The following is a 22,372-nucleotide window of genomic DNA, read 5'->3' as shown; positions in this document are numbered from 1 at the left end:
AGATCTTGTGCTAGCTACAGATTACTACAGACTGTTCTGTTTTTGACAGATTCTGTTTTTCGTGTGTTGTTTGCTTATTTTGATGAATCTATGGCTAGTAAAATAGTTTATAATCCATAGAGAAGTTGGAATACAGTAGGTTTGACACCAATATAAATAAATAATGAGTTCATTACAGTACCTTGAAGTGGTCTTTTGTTTTCTTTCTCTAACGGAGCTCACGAGATTTCTATTGAGTTTTGTGTTGTGAAGTTTTCAAGTTTTGGGTGAATTCTTTTGATGGATTATAGAACCAGGAGTGGCAAGAGCCTAAGCTTGGGTATGCCCATGGCACCCCCAAGATAATCCAAGGACACCAAAAAGTCAAAGCTTGGGGATGCCCTGGAAGGCATCCCCTCTTTCGTCCACTTCCATCGGTAATTTACTTGTAGCTATATTTTTATTCACCAACATGATATGTGTTTTGCTTGGAGCGTCTTGTATTATTTGTGTCTTTGTGTTTTAGTGTGCCACAATCATCCTTGCTGTACACACCTTTTGAGAGATCCATACATGAATTAAAAATTGATAGAATACTCTATGTGCTTCACTTATATCTTTTGAGCGTTATAATTTTACTCTATGTGCTTCACTTATATCTTTTGAGCTATGTAGTTTTGCTCTATGTGCTTCACTTATATATTTCGAGAGTTATAATTTTGCTCTATGTGCTTCACTTATATCTTTTGAGCTATGTAGTTTTGCTCTATGTGCTTCACTTATATCTTTTGAGTGTTATAATTTTGCTCTATGTGCTTCACTTAGATCTTTTAAGAGCACGGTGGTGGATTTGTTTTAAAGAAACTATTGATCTCTCATGCTTCACTTAAATTATTTTGAGAGTCTCTTAATAGCATGGTAATTTGCTTGATAATAATATGCTTGGTATTCAAGATTTGTAAAACTTTCTTTTGAGTGCATTGAATAGTAATAAAAGATTGAAGCATGATAATTGTTTTGAGATATGGAGGTGATAATATTAGAGTCATGCTAGTTGAGTAGTTGTGAATTTAAAGAATACTTGTGTTAAAGTTTGTGATTCTCATAGCATGCACGTATGGTGAACCGTTATGTGATGAAGTCGGAGCATGATTTATTTATTGATTGTCTTCCTTATGAGTGGCGGTCGGGGACAAGCGATGGTCTTTTCCTACCAATCTATCCCCCTAGGAGCATGCGCGTAATACTTTGCTTTGATAACTTCTAGATTTTTGCAATAAGTATATGAGTTCTTTATGACTAATGTTGAGTCCATGGATTATATGCACTTTTTCCCATCCTTCCACCATTGCTAGCCTCTCTAATACCGCGCGCTTTTCGTCGGTATCATACACCTACCATATACCTTCCTCAAAACAGCCACCATACCTTCCTATCATGGCATTTCCATAGCCATTCCGAGATATATTGCCATGTAACTTTCCACTGTTTCGTTTATTATGGCACGCTCCATCATTGTCATATTGCTAGCATGATCATGTAGTTGACATCGTATTTGTGGCAAAGCCACCATTCATAATTCTTTCATACATGTCACTCTTGATTCATTGCATATCCCGGTACACCGCCGGAGGCATTCATATATAGTCATATTTTGTTCTAAGTATCGAGTTGTTGAGTTGTAAGAAAAATAAAAGTGTGATGATCATCATTTTTAGATCATTGTCCCAAGTGAGGAAAGAATGATGGAGACTATGATTCCCCCATAAGTCGGGATGAGACTCCGGACGAAAAAAGAAAAAAAAGAAAAAAAAGAGGCCATAAAATATAAGAGAAAAAGAGAGAAGGGACAATGTTACTATCCTTTTACCACACTTGTGCTTCAAAGTAGCACCATGATCTCCATGATAGAGAGTCTCTCATTATGTCACTTTCATATACTAGTCGGAATCTTACATTATAGAACTTGGCTTGTATATTCCAATGATGGGCTTCCTCAAAATGCCCTAGGTCTTCGTGAGCAAGCAAGTTGGATGCACACCCACTTAGTTTCTTTTGATGAGCTTTCATATACTTATAGCTCTAGTGCATCCGTTACGTGGCAATCCCTACTCACTCACATTGATATCTATTGATGGGCATCTCCATAGCCCGTTGATACGCCTAGTTGATGTGAGACTATCTTCCCCTCTTTTTGTCTTCTCCACAACCACCATTCTATTCCACATATAGTGCTATATCCATGGCTCACGCTCATGTATTGCGTGAAGATTGAAAAAAGTTTTGAAAAAGTTAGAGTATGAAACAATTGCTTGGCTCGTCATCGGGGTTGTGCATGATTTAAATACTTTGTGTGGTGAAGATAGAGCATAGCCAGACTATATGATTTTGTAGGGATAACTTTCTTTGGCCATGTTATTTTGAGAAGACATAATTGCTTTGTTAGTATGCTTGAAGTATTATTATTTTTATGTCAACATAAACTTTTGTCTTGTATCTTTCGAATCTGAATATTCATATCACAATTAAGAAGATTTGCATTGAAATTATGCCAAGTAGCACTCCACATCAAAATTTCTCTTTTTATCATTTACCTACTCGAGGACGAGCAGGAATTAAGCTTGGGGATGCCTGATACGTCTCCAACGTATCTATAATTTTTGGTTGCTCCATGCTATATTATCTACTGTTTTGGACTATATTGGGCTTTATTTTCCACTTTTGTATTATTTTTGGGACTAACCTATTAACCGGAGGCCCAACCCAGGATTGTTGTTTTTTGCCTATTTCAGTGTTTTGAAGAAATGGAATATCAAACGGAGTCCAAACGGAATAAACCTTTCTGGAACGTGATTTTCTTCCCGAATATGACCCAGGAGACTTGGACCCTACGCCAAGGAAGCTTCAAGGTGGGCACGAGGTAGGGGGGCGCGCCCTATACCCCCAGGCGCGCCCCCCACCCTCGTGGGCCCACCGAAGCTCCACCGACATACTTCTTCCTCCTATATATACCTATGTACCCCCAAACGAACAGAGACGGAGCCAAAAACCTAATTCCACCACCGCAACTTTCTGTATCCACGAGATCCCATCTTGGGGCCTGTTCCGAAGCTCCGCTGGAGAGGGCCGTCATCATGGAGGGCATCTACATCATCATAGCCTCTCCGATGAAGTGTGAGTAGTTTACCTCAGACCTTCGGGTCCATAGTTATTAGCTAGATGGCTTCTTCTCTCTTTTTGGATCTCAATACAAAGTTCTCCCCCACTCTCGTGGAGATCTATTCGATGTAATCTTCTTCTTTTTGCGGTGTGTTTGTTGAGATCGATGAATTGTGGGTTTATGATCAAGTCTATCTATGAATAATATTTGAATCTTCTCTGAATTCTTTTATGTATCATTGGTTATCTTTGCAAGTCTCTTTGAATTATCCGTTCGGTTTGGCCAACTAGATTGGTAGTTCTTGCCATGGGAGAAGTGCTTAGCTTTGGGTTCAATCTTGCGGTGTCCTTTCCCAGTGACAAAAGGGGCAGCAAGGCACGTATTGCATCGTTGCCATCGAGTATAACAAGATGGGGTTTATTTCATATTGCATGAATTTATCTCTCTACATCATGTCATCTTTCTTAAGGCGTTACTCTGTTTTTAACTTAATACTCTAGATGCATGCTGGACAGCGGTCGATGAGTGGAGTAAAAGTAGTAGATGCAGAATCGTTTCGGTCTACTTGTCATGGACGTGATGCCTATATACATGATCATGCCTAGATATTCTCATAACTATGGTCAATTCTGTCAATTGCTCAACAGTAATTTGTTCACCCACCGTAGAATACTTATGCTCTTGAGAGAAGCCACTAGTGAAACCTATGGCCCCCGGGTCTATTCTCATCATATCAATCTCCATCACTTTAATCTTTCTTTGCTTTTTACTTTGCCTTTTACTTTTCTGTTTGCATCTCTATACCAAAAATACCAAAAATATTATATCTATCAGATCTCACTCTTGTAAGTGACCGTGAAGGGATTCACAACCCCTAATCGCGTTGGTTGCGAGTAGCTATCGTTTTGTGCAGGTACAAGGGACTTGAGCGTGGCCTCCTACTGGATTGATACCTTGGTTCTCAAAACTGAGGGAAATACTTACGCTACTCTGCTGCATCATCCTTTCCTCTTCAGGGAAATCCAACGCAAGCTCAAGAGGTAGCATCGGTCGGCGCCATCTCGCCGCACCACCGCCTCCTCACTGCCCCGGCAACTCCGCCGACGACAACTCCGGCCAGCTACAGGGACTCCGGCGACCTCGACTTCCATGCCCGATCCGATCTGGATCTGGAAACCCTAACCGGTTGACTTTTTCGTCTAACTCCTAGATATTTTTAGCATTCTTCATCATGGCATAACTCTGCATCCATGGCTCCGATTCGTGCGTGTAGCATATCGAAATGTTCGCCTCGACTAGTACTTCATTTCATCTCATTGCATCATGTTCATTTGAGCTCATCTTGATTCCCTAAATGCTGTTGGAAGAGTGCTAGTTTATGTTAGTTTCAGGTTCATATCAGTATTTGGACTTTTGTCATTTTTGCCATGATTGATGTGTGCCTCCTATGAACTTGAGCTCTACATGTGTTTTGAAGTATGCCATGCCATCTTTACAGGGGTGTATGCCATGTATTTTTGTGATCTCTGCGGTGACTAGCACAAGCATGCAAAGTAGCCCTCTCAATGTTGCTGATTTCAGGGACTTACAAATATTCCAAGTCTTTGCCCTGTTAATATTTTTATGCCATGTATTCATGTTGCTACCGAGTGATCTGTGCCTCTTTTGAGCATGATCAGTAAGGATGTTTTGTAGATATTGTGGTGCTCTATCCATCCATGTCTTTGTTTGCAATTATGGATCACCCTAGCTTGACTCAATCAAGCTCTAATTTTGATATAAAATGTTCCTGGCAAAATGTTTACATGTTAAGCATTTTTGCCGAGGTTGTTGTAGTTGATCCGTGCATGCTATGATGTTGTTCTTGCCATGTGTAGCTTCTATGCCATGTCTACTTGCTGGGTGTATGCTTATTTTATCAAGCAATGCCTTGTGGTGAGTGCATCGAGCTCGTAAACATGCCTAGTTGATATCTATTTTGCCATGTTCCAGTTTTCTACCAAGTCTGAATCTGTTAACGACAATTGCTATGTTCACATGGTTGCCATTGTATTTTCTGATCCCTTTCGGCTTATGGTCAGTAAGGGACTTTTGTTGTATGCTTTGAGTAGCTTCATGCCATGCCTTACTTGCCATGATATGTTCCTGTAGCATGTAGTTATCTTGCTCTGAACATTGCTTCCTGATGTTAAATTCCTGACTTGATGTTATTTTCACTAAATCTGTAACCTGTTATCTTTTGCACTTTTGCCATGATTGTTTGAACCTGCTATTGAGTGAATTAGCCATAGCTCAGTGTTCATCTTTTGTCAAGAATCTGGAGTGGATCCCTGCCATGTATTTTGTTGTTATGTTAGAGTGTTGTAGCATGTTGTTCTTGATGCATTTAGATGGCCTCATGCTGTTAATCGCAGATCGGTGCCATATTTGTTTTGCTTGCCATTTGCAAACCGTGCATCTGATTCCGGTGATCTTTATATCGATTTCGACCGAAATCAACTCCTCTTTCCAGTGGCACTCTTGGTTTTCCAAGTTGAGGCCAGGTTCAATCTTTCCTTTCCAAGACATGCATATGCATCGCATATCACATCCCGCATATCATGTCATGTTTTGTATCATGTTGTTTGTGCATTGCCCGTGGTTGATTGTGTCTCCCTTTGCTTGTTGTTCTTGCTTTGGGTAGAGCCGGGAGACGAGTACGTGATCAAGGAGCCCGTTGAGTACGCTTATGAGGATCAAGCTAACGTCAACTCAGAGAACTTTGCAGGCAAGATGACCATACCCTCGAAATCACTTCTATCTTTGCTTGCTAGATGCTCGCTCTTTTGCTATGCCTATGCTACGATAACTACCACTTGCTTATCATGCCTCCCATATTGCCATGTCAAACCTCTAACCCACCTTGTCCTAGCAAACCGTTGTTTGGCTATGTTACCGCTTTGCTCAGCCCCTCTTATAGCGTTGCTAGTTGCAGGTGAAGATTGGAGCTTGTTCCTTGTTGGAACATGTTTATTGTTCGGATATCATTATATTATCTTGTCTATTTTAATGCACCTATATACTTGGTAAAGGGTGGAAGTCTCGACCTTATGCCTGGTGTTTTGTTCCACTCTTGCCGCCCTAGTTTCCGTCATACCAGTGTTATGTTCCTTGATTTTGCGTTCCTTACACGGTTGGGTTATAATGGGAACCCCTTGACAGTTCGCCTTGAATAAAACTCCTCCAGCAAGGCCCAACCTTGGTTTTACCATTCGCTACCTAGCCTTTTTCCCTTGGGTTTCGCGGACTCAAGGGTCATCTTTATTTTAAACCCCCGGGCCAGTGCTTCTCTAAGTGTTGGTCCAACCCAGAGCACCGTGCGGGGCCGTCCCTTGGAAACTTGGGTTACGTTGGCTTCCGTACGCTTAGCTTATCCGGTGTGCCCTGAGAACGAGATATGTGCAGCTCCTATCGGGATTTGTCGGCACAGCGGGTGGTCTTGTTGGACTTATTTTACCATTGTCGAGATGTCTTGTAACCGGGATTCCGAGTCTGATCGGATTGTCTTGGGAGAAGGAATATCCTTCATTGGCCGTGAGAGCTTGTGATGGGCTAAGTTGGGACACCCTTGTAGGGATTTGATCTTTCGAAAGTCGTGCCCGCGGTTATGGGCAGATGGGAATTTGTTAATGTCTGGTTGTGGAAAACCTAAACTTAACTTAATTAAAATGAATCAACAGAGTGTGTGGCCGTGATGGTATCTTTTTGGAGGAGCCCGGGAAAAGAACACGGTCTCGTGTTATGCTTGAACGTAGGTTATTCAAGGATCACTTCTTGATCATAGTTTCTCGACTATGCCCTTGCCTTCTCTTCTCGCTCTCATTTGCGTATGTTAGCCACCAAATATGCTAGTCGCTTGCTGCAGATCCACCTCATACTTTTACCCTTCCAATAAGCTTAAGTAGTCTTGATCGCGAGGGTGTGAGATTGTTGAGTCCCCGTGACCCACATATTACTTCCAAAACCAGATGCAGGGATCGATGATACCGCTCCAGGTGATTCGACTGAGCTCAAGTGGGAGTTCGATGAGGGCTCGGGATGATACTATGTTTCCTTTCTAGACAATCAGTAGTGGTGCCTAGTTGGGGCGATCGGGGACTTTGTCGCATTTGGGGTTGTTCTTTATTTTGGTTCTGTAGTCGGACCTTGAGTGTATCTGGATGAATGTAATGATATTTATGCTATTGTGTGACATGGCGAGTGTAAGCCAACTATGTATCTCTTTTCCCTTATTCATTACATGGGTTGTTGTGAAGATTACCTCACTTGCAACATTGCTTACAATGCGGTTATGCCTCCAAGTCATGATTCGACACGTGGGAGATATAGTCGCATCGTGGGCGTTACAAGTAATTCTTGCATCGGAAACTTTCCTCGTTTCCCCTATAGCAATCATATCAATAAACCCTTCCACATCATTACGATGTTGTTCCTCTATGCTGCCCTGAAAGGGTAACTTGCAAACCGCACAAAAGTCATAAAGTGACATCTCCTTATACTCATCATACAAATAAAAATCCACAGAAGGTGGTGACCTCCTAGCATGGAAATGGAAATTTTGCACAAAAATATTAGTGAGTAGGAGATACTGTTTGAGCTGGTCGTGGAGGAAGTTGGTGAGGCTCACATTCTTAGCCAAATAATGAAAGTCATCATGAATCCCGGCTGCTCTCAAGAATTTATCACAAGGCCATTCACATGGCCGAACCTCCGCAGTATAAGGGAGATTATATTTGGGCTTCTTATTCTCTTCACTTTGCTTATCCTTCAAGCTCCGGCTCGAAGAGCCCCTCAACAATCTCTTCATCATTTTCTCTCAAAGGGGATATGAATGTCCCCAACAATAAGAATATCATATTTCTTCTTCAAAGTGGGAAGAGGGAATTCAACACCTCCAATAGTTATCGTTGAATTTTTTCGAATAGAATTGATACTGTTGACTTGAGGCTGTTTCCTCGAAAAGTGGACCGTATGCGCATTACCATTAACATGAAAAGTGATATTGCCTTTGTTGCAATCAATAACAGCCCTTACAGTATTCAAAAAGGGTCTACAACGGATAATCGACATACTATCGTCCTCGGGAATATCAAGAATAACAAAGTCTGTTAAAATAGTAACATTTGCAACCACAACAGGCACATCCTCACAAATACCGACAGGTATAGCAGTTGATTTATCGGTCATTTGCAAAGATATTTCAGTAGGTATCAACTTACTCAAATCAAGTCTATGATATAAAGAGAGAGGCATAACACTAACACCGGCTCCGAGATCACATAAAGTAGTTTTAACATAGTTTCTCTTAATGGAGCATGGTATAGTTGGTACTTCGGGATCTCCTAGTTTCTTTGGTATTCCACCTTTAAAAGTATAATTAGCAAGCATGGTGGAAATTTCAGCTTATGGTATCTTTCTTTTATTAGTAACAATATCCTTCATGTACTTAGCATAAGGGTTCATTTTAAGCATATCAGTCAAACACATACGCAAAAAGATAGGTCTAATCATTTCAGCAAAGCGCTCAAAATCCTCATCATCCTTTTTCTTGGATGGTTTAGGAGGAAAAGGCATGGGCTTCTGAACCCATGGTTCTCTTTCTTTACCGTGCTTCCTAGCAACGAAGTCTCTCTTATCATAGCGTTGATTCTTTCATTGTGGGTTATCAAGATCAACAACAGGTTCAATCTCTACATCATTGTCATTGCTATGTTGAGCATCAACATGAACACCATCATTAACATTATCACTAGGTTCATGTTCATTACCAGATTGTGTTTCAACATCGTAAATAGAAATATCATTGGGATTCTCAGGTGTGTCTACAACATGTTCACTAGAAGCATGCAAAGTCCTATCATTTTTCTTTTTCTTCTTCTTAGAAGGACTAGGTGCATCAATATTAGTTCTTTGAGAATCTTGCTCAATTATCTTAGGGTGGCCTCAGGATACAAAGGTTCCTGAGTCATTTGACCCCCTCTAGTCACAACTCTAACAACATTATCATTTTTCTTATTATTTAATTCACTGAGCAAATCATTCTAAGCTTTAAATACTTGTTCTACTTGAGTGGTAACCATAGAAGCATGTTTACTAATAAGTTTAAGTTCACTTTTAACTCTAGACATATAATCACTCAAGTGTTCAATCATATAAGCATTGCGTTTCAATTGTCTACCAACATAAGCATTGAAGTTTTCTTGTTTAACAATAAAATTATCAAGATCATCTAAGCATTGGCTAGCAGACTTATTACGAGGAATATCACCTTCATCAAATCTACAGAGAGAATTTACCTTCACTACTTGTGTCGGGTTATCAAGACCATGTATTTCTTCAATAGGCGGTAAATTCTTAACATCTTCAGCTTTAATACCCTTTTCTTTCGTAGATTTCTTTGCCTCTTGCATATCTTCGGGACTGAGAAATAGAATACCCCTTTTCTTCGGAGTTGGCTTAGGAGTTGCTTCAGGAAGTGTCCAATCATTTTCATTACTCAACATATTATTTAATAGCAATTCAGCTTGATCAATAGTTCTTTCCCTGAAAACACAACCAGCACAACTATCCAGGTGGTCTCTGGAAGCATCGGTTAGTCCATTATAAAAGATATCAAGCATTTCATTTTTCTTGAGAGGATGATCAGGCAAAGCATTAAGTAATTGGAGAATCCTCCCCCAAGCTTGTGGGAGACTCTCTTCTTCAATTTGCACAAAATTATATATTTCCCTTAAGGCAGCTTGTTTCTTATGAGCGGGGAAATATTTAGCAGAGAAGTAATAAATCATATCCTGGGGACTATGCACACAACTAGGATCAAGAGAATTAAACCATATTTTAGCATCACCCTTTAATGAGAACAGAAACAACTTAAGGATAAAGTAATAGCGAGTTTTCTCATCATTAGTGAATAGGGTGGTTATATCATTTAATTTAGTAAGATGTGCCACAACAGTTTCAGATTCATAGCCATAAAAAGGATCAGATTCAACCAAAGTAATTAACTAAGGATCGACAGAGAAATCATAATCCTTATCAGAAATATAGATAGGTGAAGTAGCAAACGCAGGGTCATATTTCATTCTAGCATTCAAAGATTTTTCTTTAAGCTTAGCTAATAATTTCTTAAGATCATATCTATCATTGCAAGCTAAAAAGTCTCTAGCAGATTCTTCATCCATAACATATCCCTCAGGCACAATGGGCAATTCATATCTAGGGGGAGAATCTTCATCATCACTTCCATCAATATTATCAGTTTCAATAATTTCATTCTCTCTAACCCTAGCAAGTTGTTCATCAAGAAATTCACCTAGTGGCATAGTATTATCAAGCATAGAAGTAGTTTCATCATAAGCATCATGCAAAGCAGAAGTGGCATCATCAATAACATGCGACATATCAGAATGAATAGCAGGAGTAGGTGTCGCAAGTTTACTCAAAATAGAAGGTGAATAAAGTGCAGAGCTAGATGGCAGTTCCTTACCTCCCCTCGTAGTTGAGGAAAAAACATGGTTCTTTTATCTTTTAAGTTCTTCATAGTGATCAGCAGATATAAATCCCAAGTGAATCAAAGAATAGAGCTATGCTCCCCAGCAACGGCGCCAGAAAATAGTCTTGATAACCCACAAGTATAGGGGATCGCAACAGTTTTCGAGGGTAGAGTATTCAACCCAAATTTATTGATTCGGCACAAGGGGAGTCAAAGAATATTCTCAAGTATTAGCAGCTGAGTTGTCAATTCAACCACACCTAGAAAACTTAATATCTGCAGCAAAGTATTTAGTAGCAAAGTAATATGGAAGTAACAGTAACGGTGGCAAAGGTAATAGTAATAGTTTTTGTAGTGATTGTAACAGTAGCAACGGAAAAGTAACTAAGCAAAGATCAATATGTGAAAAGCTCATAGGCAATGGATCAGTGATGGATAATTATGTCGGATGCAATTCCTCATGCAACAGTTATAACATAGGATGACACAGAACTAGCTCCGGTTCATCAATGTAATGTAGGCATGTATTCCGAATATAGTCATACATCCTTATGGAAAAGAACTTGCATGACATCTTTTGTCCTACCCTCCCGTGGCAGCGGGGTCCTATTGAAAACTAAGGGATATTAAGGCCTCCTTTTAATAGAGTACCGGACCAAAGCATTAACACTTAGTGAATACATGAACTCCTCAAACTACGGTCATCACCGGTAAGTATCCTGATTATTGTCACTTCGGGGTTAATGGATCATAACACATAATAGGTGACTATTGACTTGCAAGATAGGATCAAGAACTCACATATATTCAAGAAAACATTATAGGCTCAGATCTGAAATCATGGCACTCAAGCCCTAGTGACAAGCATTAAGCATAGCAAAGTCATAGCAACATCAATTTCAGAACATAATGGATACTAGGGATCAAACCCTAACAAAACTACCTCAATTACATGATAAATCTCATCCAACCCATCACCGTCTAGCAAGCCCACAATGGAATTACTCATCACGGCGGTGAGCATCATGAAATTGGTGATGGAGGAAGTTTGATGGTGACGATGGCGACAGATTCCCCTCTTCGAACCCCCGAACAGACTCCAGATCAGCCCTCCCGAGAGAGATTAGGGCTTGGCGGTGTCTCCGTATCGTAAAACGCAATGAATCCTTCTCTCTGTTTTTTTTCTCCCCGAACGTGAATATATAGAGTTGGAGTTGAGGTCGGTGGAGCACCAGGGGGCACACGAGGCAGGGGGCGCGCCCCCCACCCTCGTGGACAGGTGTGGGCCCCTGGCCTTGATTCTTTCGCTAGTATTTTTTATATATTCCAAAAATAATCTCCGTTGATTTTCAGGTCATTCTGAGAACTTTTATTTCTGCACAAAAATAACACCATGGCAATTCTGCTGAAAACAGCGCTAGTCCGGGTTAGTTCCATTCAAATCATGCAAGTTAGAGTCCAAAACAAGGGCAAAAGTGTTTGGAGAAGTAGATACATTGGAGACGTATCATGCGGCTTGTCGAAGAGTGTTCGATGTTGGAGTACTTGAGCCGGAGATGGTGTCGTCGGAGTGTTGACTACCTCCGTCTTGAGTAGGACTGAAAGTGCTAGTGATCGACTAGAGGGGGGTGAATAGGCGATTTTTATGAAAGTCTTCAAAACATGGAAGTTTCGAAGACAAACGATAGAAATAAACCTATTACCATGCAGCGGAAGGTAGACTACACTAGGCAAACCATAGTCAAGTATTCAATGAAGTGAAAGCACAATGACTAATAGCAGCTAGGCAGTAAAGATCAGGTAGGAAGATATTGTGAAGCCAATCAGTACAAGCAGTCACTCAGTGAAGACAGAAGATAATGCAATCATACAATGACTTCACAAGGACCAACAGTAAGTAAAGGGAAGGGAAGGATGAAACCAGTGACTCGTTGAAGACAATGATTTGTTGGACCAGTTCTAGTTGCTGTAACTACTGTACGTCTGGCTAGGGAGGCTGAGATTCAACTCAGAAGACCTCGTCTTCACCTTATTCCCCTTGAGTTAAGGACACCCATTCCTCGCCCAATCACTCTGGTAAGTCTTCAAGGTAGACTTCCAAACCTTCACAGACTTTGTTCACCGGCGATCCACAATGACTCTTGGATGCTCAGAATGCGACGCCTAACCGGCTGGAGGATTCACAGTCCTCAAGTGTAATAAGTCTTCAGATCACACAAACAGGAAGACTTAAGTGATGCCTAACACTCTTTGGCTCTGGGTGTTTAGGGCTTTATCATCACAAGGAATTCTCTCTCAAAGGCTTCGAGGTTGGTTGCTCTCAAACGACAAAAGCCGTACTCTAACTCTGAGCAGCCAACCGTTTATGGTTGTAGGGGGTGGGCTATTTATAGCCACTAGGCAACCCGACCTGATTTGTCCGAAATGACCCTGGGTCACTAAGGAACTGACACGTGTTCCAACGGTCAGATTTCAAACACACACGACAACTTTACTTGGGCTACAAGCAAAGCTGACTTATCCAACTCTGGACAAGATTTGCTCTCATAGTCTTCACTCGAAGACATAGGATTTTGGTTAAGCATCACTTTAGTCATTCTGACTGGTTCTCTTGGACCCCACTTAACAGTACGGTGGTTCCTATGACTCAACAAAGAAAAACACAGAATGACGAAACTGCTAAGTCTTCGCGCTCCATAGTCTTCACGCGATGTCTTCTCTTGTCATAGTCTTCAATGTGAATGTCTTCACATACCACCTTTGACTTCAATGTCTTCATACATTTTTAGGGGTCATCTCTGGTAGGAAAACCGCATCAATGAGGGACTTCTACCTGTGTTATCCTGCAATTCTCACAAACACATTAGTCGCTCAACTAGGTTTGTCGTCAATACTCCAAAACCAACTAGGGGTGGCACTAGATGCACTTACAATCTCCCCCTTTTTGGTGATTGATGACAAACTAGTTGAAGTTTTCAACGGGGAATATAATATGTGAAATTGTAAAGGATAGGGGATTGTCTTCATAAGTTGTAAGGGCTCCCCCTGAAGATGTGCATATAAGTAATTTGCTTTTGGAATGCAAATGCACATGGCAGGTTGTACTTGTGGAGATCCTCTTCAACTTATGATGACAATTCATCATGCATGAGAAGTATGTGAAGATAATGACATGCATACTGAAAAATGGACGTCTGCAAAATGATCTAAGTGTGGAATTTATCATCGCATCACAGAACAGAAAATAAGTAGCAGACGACCATCAAGTTTAAGTGTTACAACTCAAAGAACCAAATGTATCAAAACGAGAGTTGTAAACACTAGGCAAAATATAAAGCAACCGCCCATATGGACCCGCTTGAAGACTATCAAACTCATATGCTTCTCCCCCTTTTGTTAGTAAGGACCAAAAAGGTTTGAAGACATAGAGCGTCTACTCGTTCCCATGAGGAGTAGGTGAAGCAGCAAGGTCGTCGGTGTTTTTAGGCGGTGCAGACGAACTCGGGGCAGTGTCGATGCGTGCAGAAGTAGGGGGCGGTGAAGTAGCATCATCTTCGTCATCGATCACTCTGGCATTCACAGTTGCCGCGGAGGAAGAGAACTCAGAGTCTTCAAGAGACGGAGTTCGTCGCAGCACGGTCCTTCTTGGAGGTGTGGAGTCAAACTTGAAGCGTTCAGAGAAGCCATCCTCTTGAAGATCATACTCAGAGCACATAAGTGTCAGCCCTTTCCATGTACGCCGACAGGTTTCATGGGCAACAAAGGCATTCTTGGTGGCAAGATTGCGAATCCTGTTTACGTCCACCAAGAGGCTTTGCATTTGGCGCTTCAGCCAGTCATGATGCCTATCCTATTTCTGATGAAGGGCAACCAGAAGCTCTCGGTCATTGAGAACACGAGATCACTTCTTGGGCCGTTGGGAAATGGTGCTTTCAGTGGCTTCAGTGAGGGCACGATGAGGTGCACGTGTAGTACCAGCCAGAGGATAAACACGAGTGACTGCTTGAACTCCTTCAATGTTTTGAGAGAAGCTTTGATTCTCAGCATTTTGAAGACTAAGGGGCTCCTTGGAAGGCTCTGGATAGATGGCTTCAACTGACATATCGATGTCAGGCAAAAAGATTCGATGATTGCGAGCAGAGGGCTGATAGGTGACAGCTGAGTGTAGTTTGATCAGCCGCATAATCCATGGAGCGTAAAACTTCAAGCCAAAAATGTCAGATCATGATGCTGCAAGCTGGCGAATGAAGAAATCTTGTGCATTGAAGCTTTTGCCATGAAGAATATGAAAGACCAAAGTCTTCATTGCGCCTTCTAGCTTGGCATGTGGAGAATGTCCTTTGATGGGCCAGAGAGTTCGCCGTATGATGTGATAGATAGTACGTGGCAGATACTCAAGGTCTTCAACAAAGAACTCCTTAGGATATTCAGCATCTTGAGGCAAAGGCTTCATCATGCTGAGCTTCTGACTCATATTGGGCTCAGGCTTGTGGAAGATGCTTTCCATAGCAGCACTGTGAAGCTGACAACCAGGTTCATACAGATCTCCTGGAGTGGGCAGGCCAGTAAGCTCAATGATATCAAAGGCTTTGGCTTCATGATGAACATTGCCTGTCATCCACTCAAGGACCCAAGTCTTCGGATCCCTATTGTAGCCACGGATATGAAGAGTGGCATAGAATTGGAGCAGCAATTCTTCATTACAGTGCTCCTTATCAGTGACGAACTGCAGCAAGCCAGACTCTTTGAAGCAATCCAGAGCTTCTTCCAAACAGGGCAGACCAGTTACGGCTTCAGTGTCAAGACGCATATGTGGGAAAATGCGACCTTGATTGTACAGAATGCATGAGTAATAACTTTGCTGCTGATAGCTCCAGAACCGATCAGAAGATATTCTTGCCTTTGAGTAGGGGTTCTTGGCGCTGTTGAAGAAGGTGTTGTGTGCCTTGAAGCCATTGATATTGAACGATCCGGGTGTAGATGCAGTGCCTGGAAGCCTGGGTGACCTTGGTATTAGCTTCTGAACCTGAGGCCTGTGCTCAACATGATAGTCAAACTGAGGACCAAAAGCAGGCGGAGGAGTCAGAAAAGGCCATTTGAGAGTGACAAGTTGGCCATAGTTGAATGCTTGCTCGATAGTGTGTAGCCGAGGTGGCGGAACAGGAGCAGTGGCATTAACAGAGACGTTAGGCTGCACAATAGAGGCTTCAGGAGCAGTTGCATCATTGGCTTCATTGACTTCTGGCACATTGGTTGGTGCAGGCTCCACATTTGCTTCAGCCATGACTACGTCATTGGCTTCATTTGTGTTGGTGGTGGCAGCCTCAAGATTCTCAACCTCCACTTGATGAGCTGGAGGGTCGGGCATAGACATGTTCTCCTCGAGAACAGCTTCTTCAGTAATGGGGGAGTAGGGACACGTTCTTCTTCTTGTGTGTCGTTGGCTGATGCAGCCGGAATGTGTTCAACAGCTTTAGCCTCAGACTCGGAGACATTCACAGTAGGAGTGGCATCTGGAAACACTTGACGTGCAACAGATTGGTGGGGCACTTCTCCTTCTGGAATGCTCGAAAGAGGGACTTGAGGCCATGGTCCTTTGCGAAGCCTGCGTAACGCTGGCGACGCCTTTGGAGATGGAGTTGGCTGGGCCTCAAAGTCATCTTCTTCTTCTTGCCGGGGTGGTGTGACTTGTTCTTGGGGAGTACTCGGGGTGTCTTGTTGTTGTGGGTGATCAGCCCATGATGCATCCTGAGCAATTGGCGTCAGAGGACGACCAATGCTGATGAGTTCGTTGTGCGTAAGCACAGGCGATGATACCAGTTGGTGCTCGATCTGAGGAAGAACTACATCATCTTCAACATTGTCATGGTGACCAATGTCTTCAGCAGCGGTGGGATCAACTGTTGGAATGTCTTCAGCTTCATGAGCCTCTGTGGAAGCAGGCTCATGGACAATCTGTTGGCACTCTTGATGTTCAAATGCAGGGCGAACCATTGAGATAGGTTCAACAACTAAGGGCTCTGTGGGAGCAGCCCGATCCTTCTTGGTTTTGCGCTTCTTCTTGGAGGGAGCAGCATCAGAGGCTTTAGGATGTTTCCTCTTTCTGGCTTCAGCCTCAGCAGTCCTTGTCTTCTTCAGTTCTGAAGCGGTTGACCTGACCTTTGGCTTCGAGCTAGTCATGCTGGCTGGGAAGACAATGGGATGTGCTTCCTGCCTTAGTGCTTCGGGTTTGGCCACAGCTGGCTTCTTCTTCTTCTTTGCAGCCATCCTGGGATCGATGCCAGGACGACCAAGAGCCTTGTGCTTCTCAGCCTCATTGTAGGCTTGCACACACTTGTCAGCCAGGCTCTTCATGCGCTCACGAGAACCTTGAGCTTCTTCACGCTTCTTGAGAAAGGCTTCTTTGAGCTCGTGCAGCATGGTCTTGAAGTTTTTGACATCTTGCACGCTGAGCTTTGCCATGTGCTTCTTGAACTGAGCTTTCTCATAGTCAATTTTGTGCTTCAGCTCAACTATGCGCTGAGATAGAGCTAGCTCAGAAGCAATGGCACCAGAGAAGGCGACGCTGAGGCCAATTGGAAGTTGCAGATCCTCAAAGCTGAGATTGGGGGTTTCAAACCACTCATCAATGAAGTTGTGGATGATTGCCACGTCAAAGAGAGGCAAATCATTGAAGATTTCTGCTTCTTCTTTGCTCTTGATCAGTTGCTCAAGAGCGTCACCTGCAAGATCTTCATCGCTGGACAGATCAATGGCATCGTTGCGCAGAATAGCAGCAGCAGACAGTTCTTGGCTCGTGTGTTGCAAAGGCATCTTTACTCTCGAGGGCTTGGAGATGCGTGACAAATCTTCCACTGCACACTGTCTTCAGGAGGTGTAGTAGCCAGTGGCTTCGCCCGTGAGATTTTTGGTGATGAGGCAGGCTTTGAAGTTTTAGGCTTCTTCAGTTTCTTTGGCTTCGGCGGTGCAGGCGCTTCATCAGATTCAGCGTCATCTACAGGCTCATCCACGGCTGTCCCTTGAACCTTGATATGAGTGATGAGACCTTCCAGGTTGTAGAAGGGCCCAACAAGATTGGGTTCAGCTTCGCGGGTGCCATCGGCACGGGGAGCAGAAGGTCCAGGGTTGAAGTCAAGTCCCCATGACTTCTTGTTTTGCTTGGCCGAATTCTTAGCAAACTGGAAGTTGCGCTTGAACAGATTGTCGTCAGGACACCATAGTAATGACGATGGGTGTGCATCCACAGGTTGTGGTCCACGGACCATGCAGGGATAGAAGCCTTGTTCTATGGCTTCAACTCTGGACCTGGGTTGAAGATTTCTATATAGGATGTCTCCCCATGGTCGCTTGATGGCATTTTTCTCAGCATATTCCTGGGTCACAAACCTATACTTGAACCATTGTTCTGCCCAATATCTTCGAATCCATTGGATTCGGGTCTTGCGCTGATTGTAATCCTCTTCAGGATCTGTCTTGTACAGCTCTGAGAGGTCATCAGGAAAATCTCTTGATGTTCCCCCACGACATTGTCTGCCACCCTTCCTTACTAATTTCTCTACAGCCATGAACTTCAAACTGAATGGCTTCAACACGTTTAAAGGCTTCAAAGGCTTTCGCTTGCTGGAAAAACAGGAACTGGCTTCGGGAGAATTTATATGATGCTGTAAGAATTCTGCAAATGAATGCAGACTATGAGAACCAAGGGATTCTCCCACGGACATGTACCTGTGACAACATTAAGGTGCGAGGGAAGGGGAAGAGGTCATAGGAATTCTCAGAAGATTTTGAAGATAAATCAATTTAGAGGACATTGACCTCATAGTGCGAAGACATTCACTCATAGATAGAGAGTTGGTTCCAGATTTGTACGAATCCATCAATAAGTACAAGTGAGGAATCTAACTACTTTGTGAAGCATAAGTGAACATACTAGGCATATTATGAGATCCAGTATGAAATAGATCCAACTTGTGTGAACAGAAACAGCTTGTTGTAGAAAGTGATGAATCTATAGGATCAAAGGGGCCGTAAAAAGGAAGTTTTATTTACCACACGAAGAACTGCTAGACGGAGTGGGAGAGGAGGCCGAGCAGTTCAATCGTCCGTGCCCTAACTTGGCGAGGGAGGACACCTACGGCGACGGCGGAGAAGACGATGTCCCCGCCCGGCGTGAAGATGGCGTCGGAGAGGTCGCTTCAGCTAAGTGCTTTGTCGTCGGCGTCGTCGAGGGCTAGCGGTGGCGCTAGGGTTTGTGCGAGAGTGGAAGAAAGGATAATGACTATGGTGAGGCATGTATTTATAGGGACAGGGACGGCACAGTGTTATTACACAGGTGCCCCTGGCGATTCACATCTGAAGGGCACGTGGCTATCATGCAACATATCGGAGGTTATTCCACGTTCTCACGCATGCCTGGATTGTTGGGTGGTCATTCCCACTTCTCCGGGTTTTAGGTGAAAGGATTTAGCATTGAAAACAGACTTAAAGTTTGTCTCTGTATCTTCTGCTAACAAGGACGCAGAGAAGATATTCGACAATTTCAATAGAATGCATATGATTTGGAGAGATAGAGTTTGAGATAGAAAGCATAGAGAGGTTATGGTCCGATCACATTCACTTAGTTCAAAAGATTCAACAAGAAGACGTAGCTATAAGTGAATGATGTAGAGGACAGAACACTAGTATATATATATATATATATATATATATATATATATATATATATATATATATATATATATATGAGAAAGACAATCACATCAACATAGTGAAGATAATCATGAAGACAAGTTGAAATGAAGACAAACAAAATGTGAAGACATAGCAAATGTAACGCCATGAGTGAAACACTTCAAACAAAAAAATTTGGTGGTGGCATTACCCACCGTATAGGAAGTATTAGACTCAGACACGTCGCACAATTATCGTGGCACTCTGAAGTCAAATTCCACATTAAAGTATTCACACTTAGAATGTAAGTCTTCATTGATTGAAGATATACTTTACTTCGTGTGTTGCACATCTAAGTCATCAATATGCATAAGTGTTAGGATGTGTGCCTGATCACAGTACATTTGAGGATTCCAAGATATTCAGCTCACACAGTAACTTGCAAAACCTCTTCTCATCCAAGGGCTTGGTGAAGATATCTGCCAATTTCTCTTCAGTGTTGACGTGTATGATATCAATATCTTCCTTCACAACATGATCTCTGAGAAAGTGATGACGAATTTCAATGTGCTTTGTCTTCGAGTGGTGAGCTAGGTTGTTGGCAATCTTGATGGCGCTTTCGTTGTTGCAGTAGAGTGGCACTTGCTTCAGATGAATGCCATAATCTTTGAGTGTTTGCTTCATCCATAGAAGCTGAGCGCAGCAAGATCCAGCAGCAATGTATTCAGATTCAGCAATGGAGAGAGATACACAATTCTGCTTCTTTGAAGACCAACATACAAGTGACCATCCCAGAAAATGACATGTGCCTGATGTAGACTTGCGATCCAACTTGTCACCAGCATAATCAGCATCCGAGAATCCAACCAGATCAAACTCTGAGCCCTTTGGATACCATAATCCTAATGTTGGGGTGTGAGCCAAATATCGAAGAATTCGCTTCACAGCTAAGTGATGTGATTCCTTTGGTGCCGCTTGGAATCGAGCACACATGAAAAAACTAAGCATAATATCTGGCCTAGATGCACATAGATAAAGTAAAGAACCAATCATGGAGCGGTATACCTTTTGATCGAACACTTTACCATTGTCGTCGGGACCCAGATGATGTTTGGCTCGCATTGGAGTCGTGAAGCCTTTGCAGTCTTGCATCCCAAATTTCTTCAGGCAATCTTTGAGGTACTTCTCTTGAGATATGAAGATTCCGTTGCGTTGCTGATGTATTTGAAAAGCAAGGAAGAACTTCAACTCACCCATCATGGACATCTGATATTGCTCTTGCATCATATATCCAAACTCTTCAGTGTATTTTTGATTGGTGCAGCCGAAGATAATGTCATCCACATATATTTGGCACACAAACAGTTCACCGTCATATGTCTTCATGAAGAGAGTGGGGTCGAGGGAACCAGGTTTGAAGCCTTTGCTCTTCAGGAAGTCTTTGAGTGTGTCATAGCAAGCCCGAGGGGCTTGTTTGAGGCCATACAGCCCCTCATCTGACAACTTGACCATGCTCATCTTGCTTGTTGCGATATATCCATTTGGTGCCTATTATATCGTGCTTGCGAGGATGAGGACGCTTAACCAGTTCCCATACATTATTTAGGTCAAGCTATTGGAGCTCTTCTTGCATAGCTTGAATCCATTCAGGTTCCATGAAGGCTTCTTCAACTTTCTTGGGTTCAGATATTGAGACGAACGCGAAGTGCCCACAGAAATTTGCTAGCTGTGTTGCCCTTGAATGAGTGAGTGGACCTGGTGCATTGATGCTATCAATTATTCTTTCAATATGTACTTCATTTGCAACATGAGGATGTACAGGACGAAGATTTTGCTCTTGCTGATCATTGTCATCATTAGAGGGATTGTCTTCGGGCTGAGCATTGTCTTCAGGTTGATCAGGTGCGTAGATGATAAGTTCCTCTTCAGGCTGAGCTTCAGACGGTATGATTTCTCCACTTCCCGTAAGTTTGATTGATTCACTGGATGGAACTTCATCTAGCACATTTGGCAGGTGCTCTCTTTGTGAGTTGTTCGTTTCATCAAACCGCACATCCACTGTTTCAACCACTTTATAGTGAAAAAGGTTGAAGACTCTGTAGGAGTGCGAATCCTTTCCATATCCAAGCATAAAACCCTCATGTGCTTTTGGTGCAAATTTTGAAGTGTGATGTGGATCCTTGATCCAGCACCTGGCGCCAAATGCTCTGAAGTAACTGGCATTTGGCTTCTTGCCAGTAAGGAGCTCATAGGATGTCTTGTTTAGAAGCTTGTGAAGATAAACACGGTTGATGATATGGCATGTAGTATCAATGGCTTCAGGCCAGAATTTTCTTGGAGTCTTATATTCATCAAGCATCGTCCGGGCCATCTCAATAAGTGTTCCGTTCTTGCGTTCGACGACGCCATTCTGCTGTGGCGTGTACGGAGCTGAGAATTCATGTGTGATGCCCAAAGTATCAAGATATGTATCTAGGCCAGTGTTCTTGAATTCGGTGCCATTGTCACTTCTGATGTGCTTTATCTTGGCGCCATAGTTGTTCATTGCTCGATTGGCGAAGCGTCTGAAGACATCCTGCACTTCAGTCTTGTAGAGGATTATATGCACCCAAGTGTATCTTGAATAATCATCAACAATGACAAAGCCATAGAGACAAGCAGTAGTAGTAAGAGTTGAGTAATAAGTGGGGCCGAAAAGATCCATGTGGAGCAGTTCGAAGGGTTGAGTCGTTGTCATGATTGTCTTCGAGGGATGTTTGGCCCTCGTCATCTTTCCTGCTTCACAGGCACCGCATAAGTGATCCTTCTTGAACTTGACGCCCTCGATGCCTATGACATGCTTCTTCCTTGCAAGGGTGTGGAGGTTCCTCATGCCAGCATGCCCTAGCCTCCGATGCCAGAGCCAGCATTCAGAAGCTTTTGCTAGAAGACATACGGCAAGTTGTGGTCCTGCTGAGAAGTCTACCACGTACAAATCATCTTTCCGATACCATTCAAACACTAGAGACTTGTCAGATTCCATTAGAACAAGG

This window comes from Triticum dicoccoides, chromosome 2A, assembly GCF_002162155.2.
Source record: "Triticum dicoccoides isolate Atlit2015 ecotype Zavitan chromosome 2A, WEW_v2.0, whole genome shotgun sequence".
Classification (NCBI taxonomy): domain Eukaryota; kingdom Viridiplantae; phylum Streptophyta; class Magnoliopsida; order Poales; family Poaceae; genus Triticum; species Triticum dicoccoides.
This window is presented reverse-complemented; position numbering follows the sequence as displayed.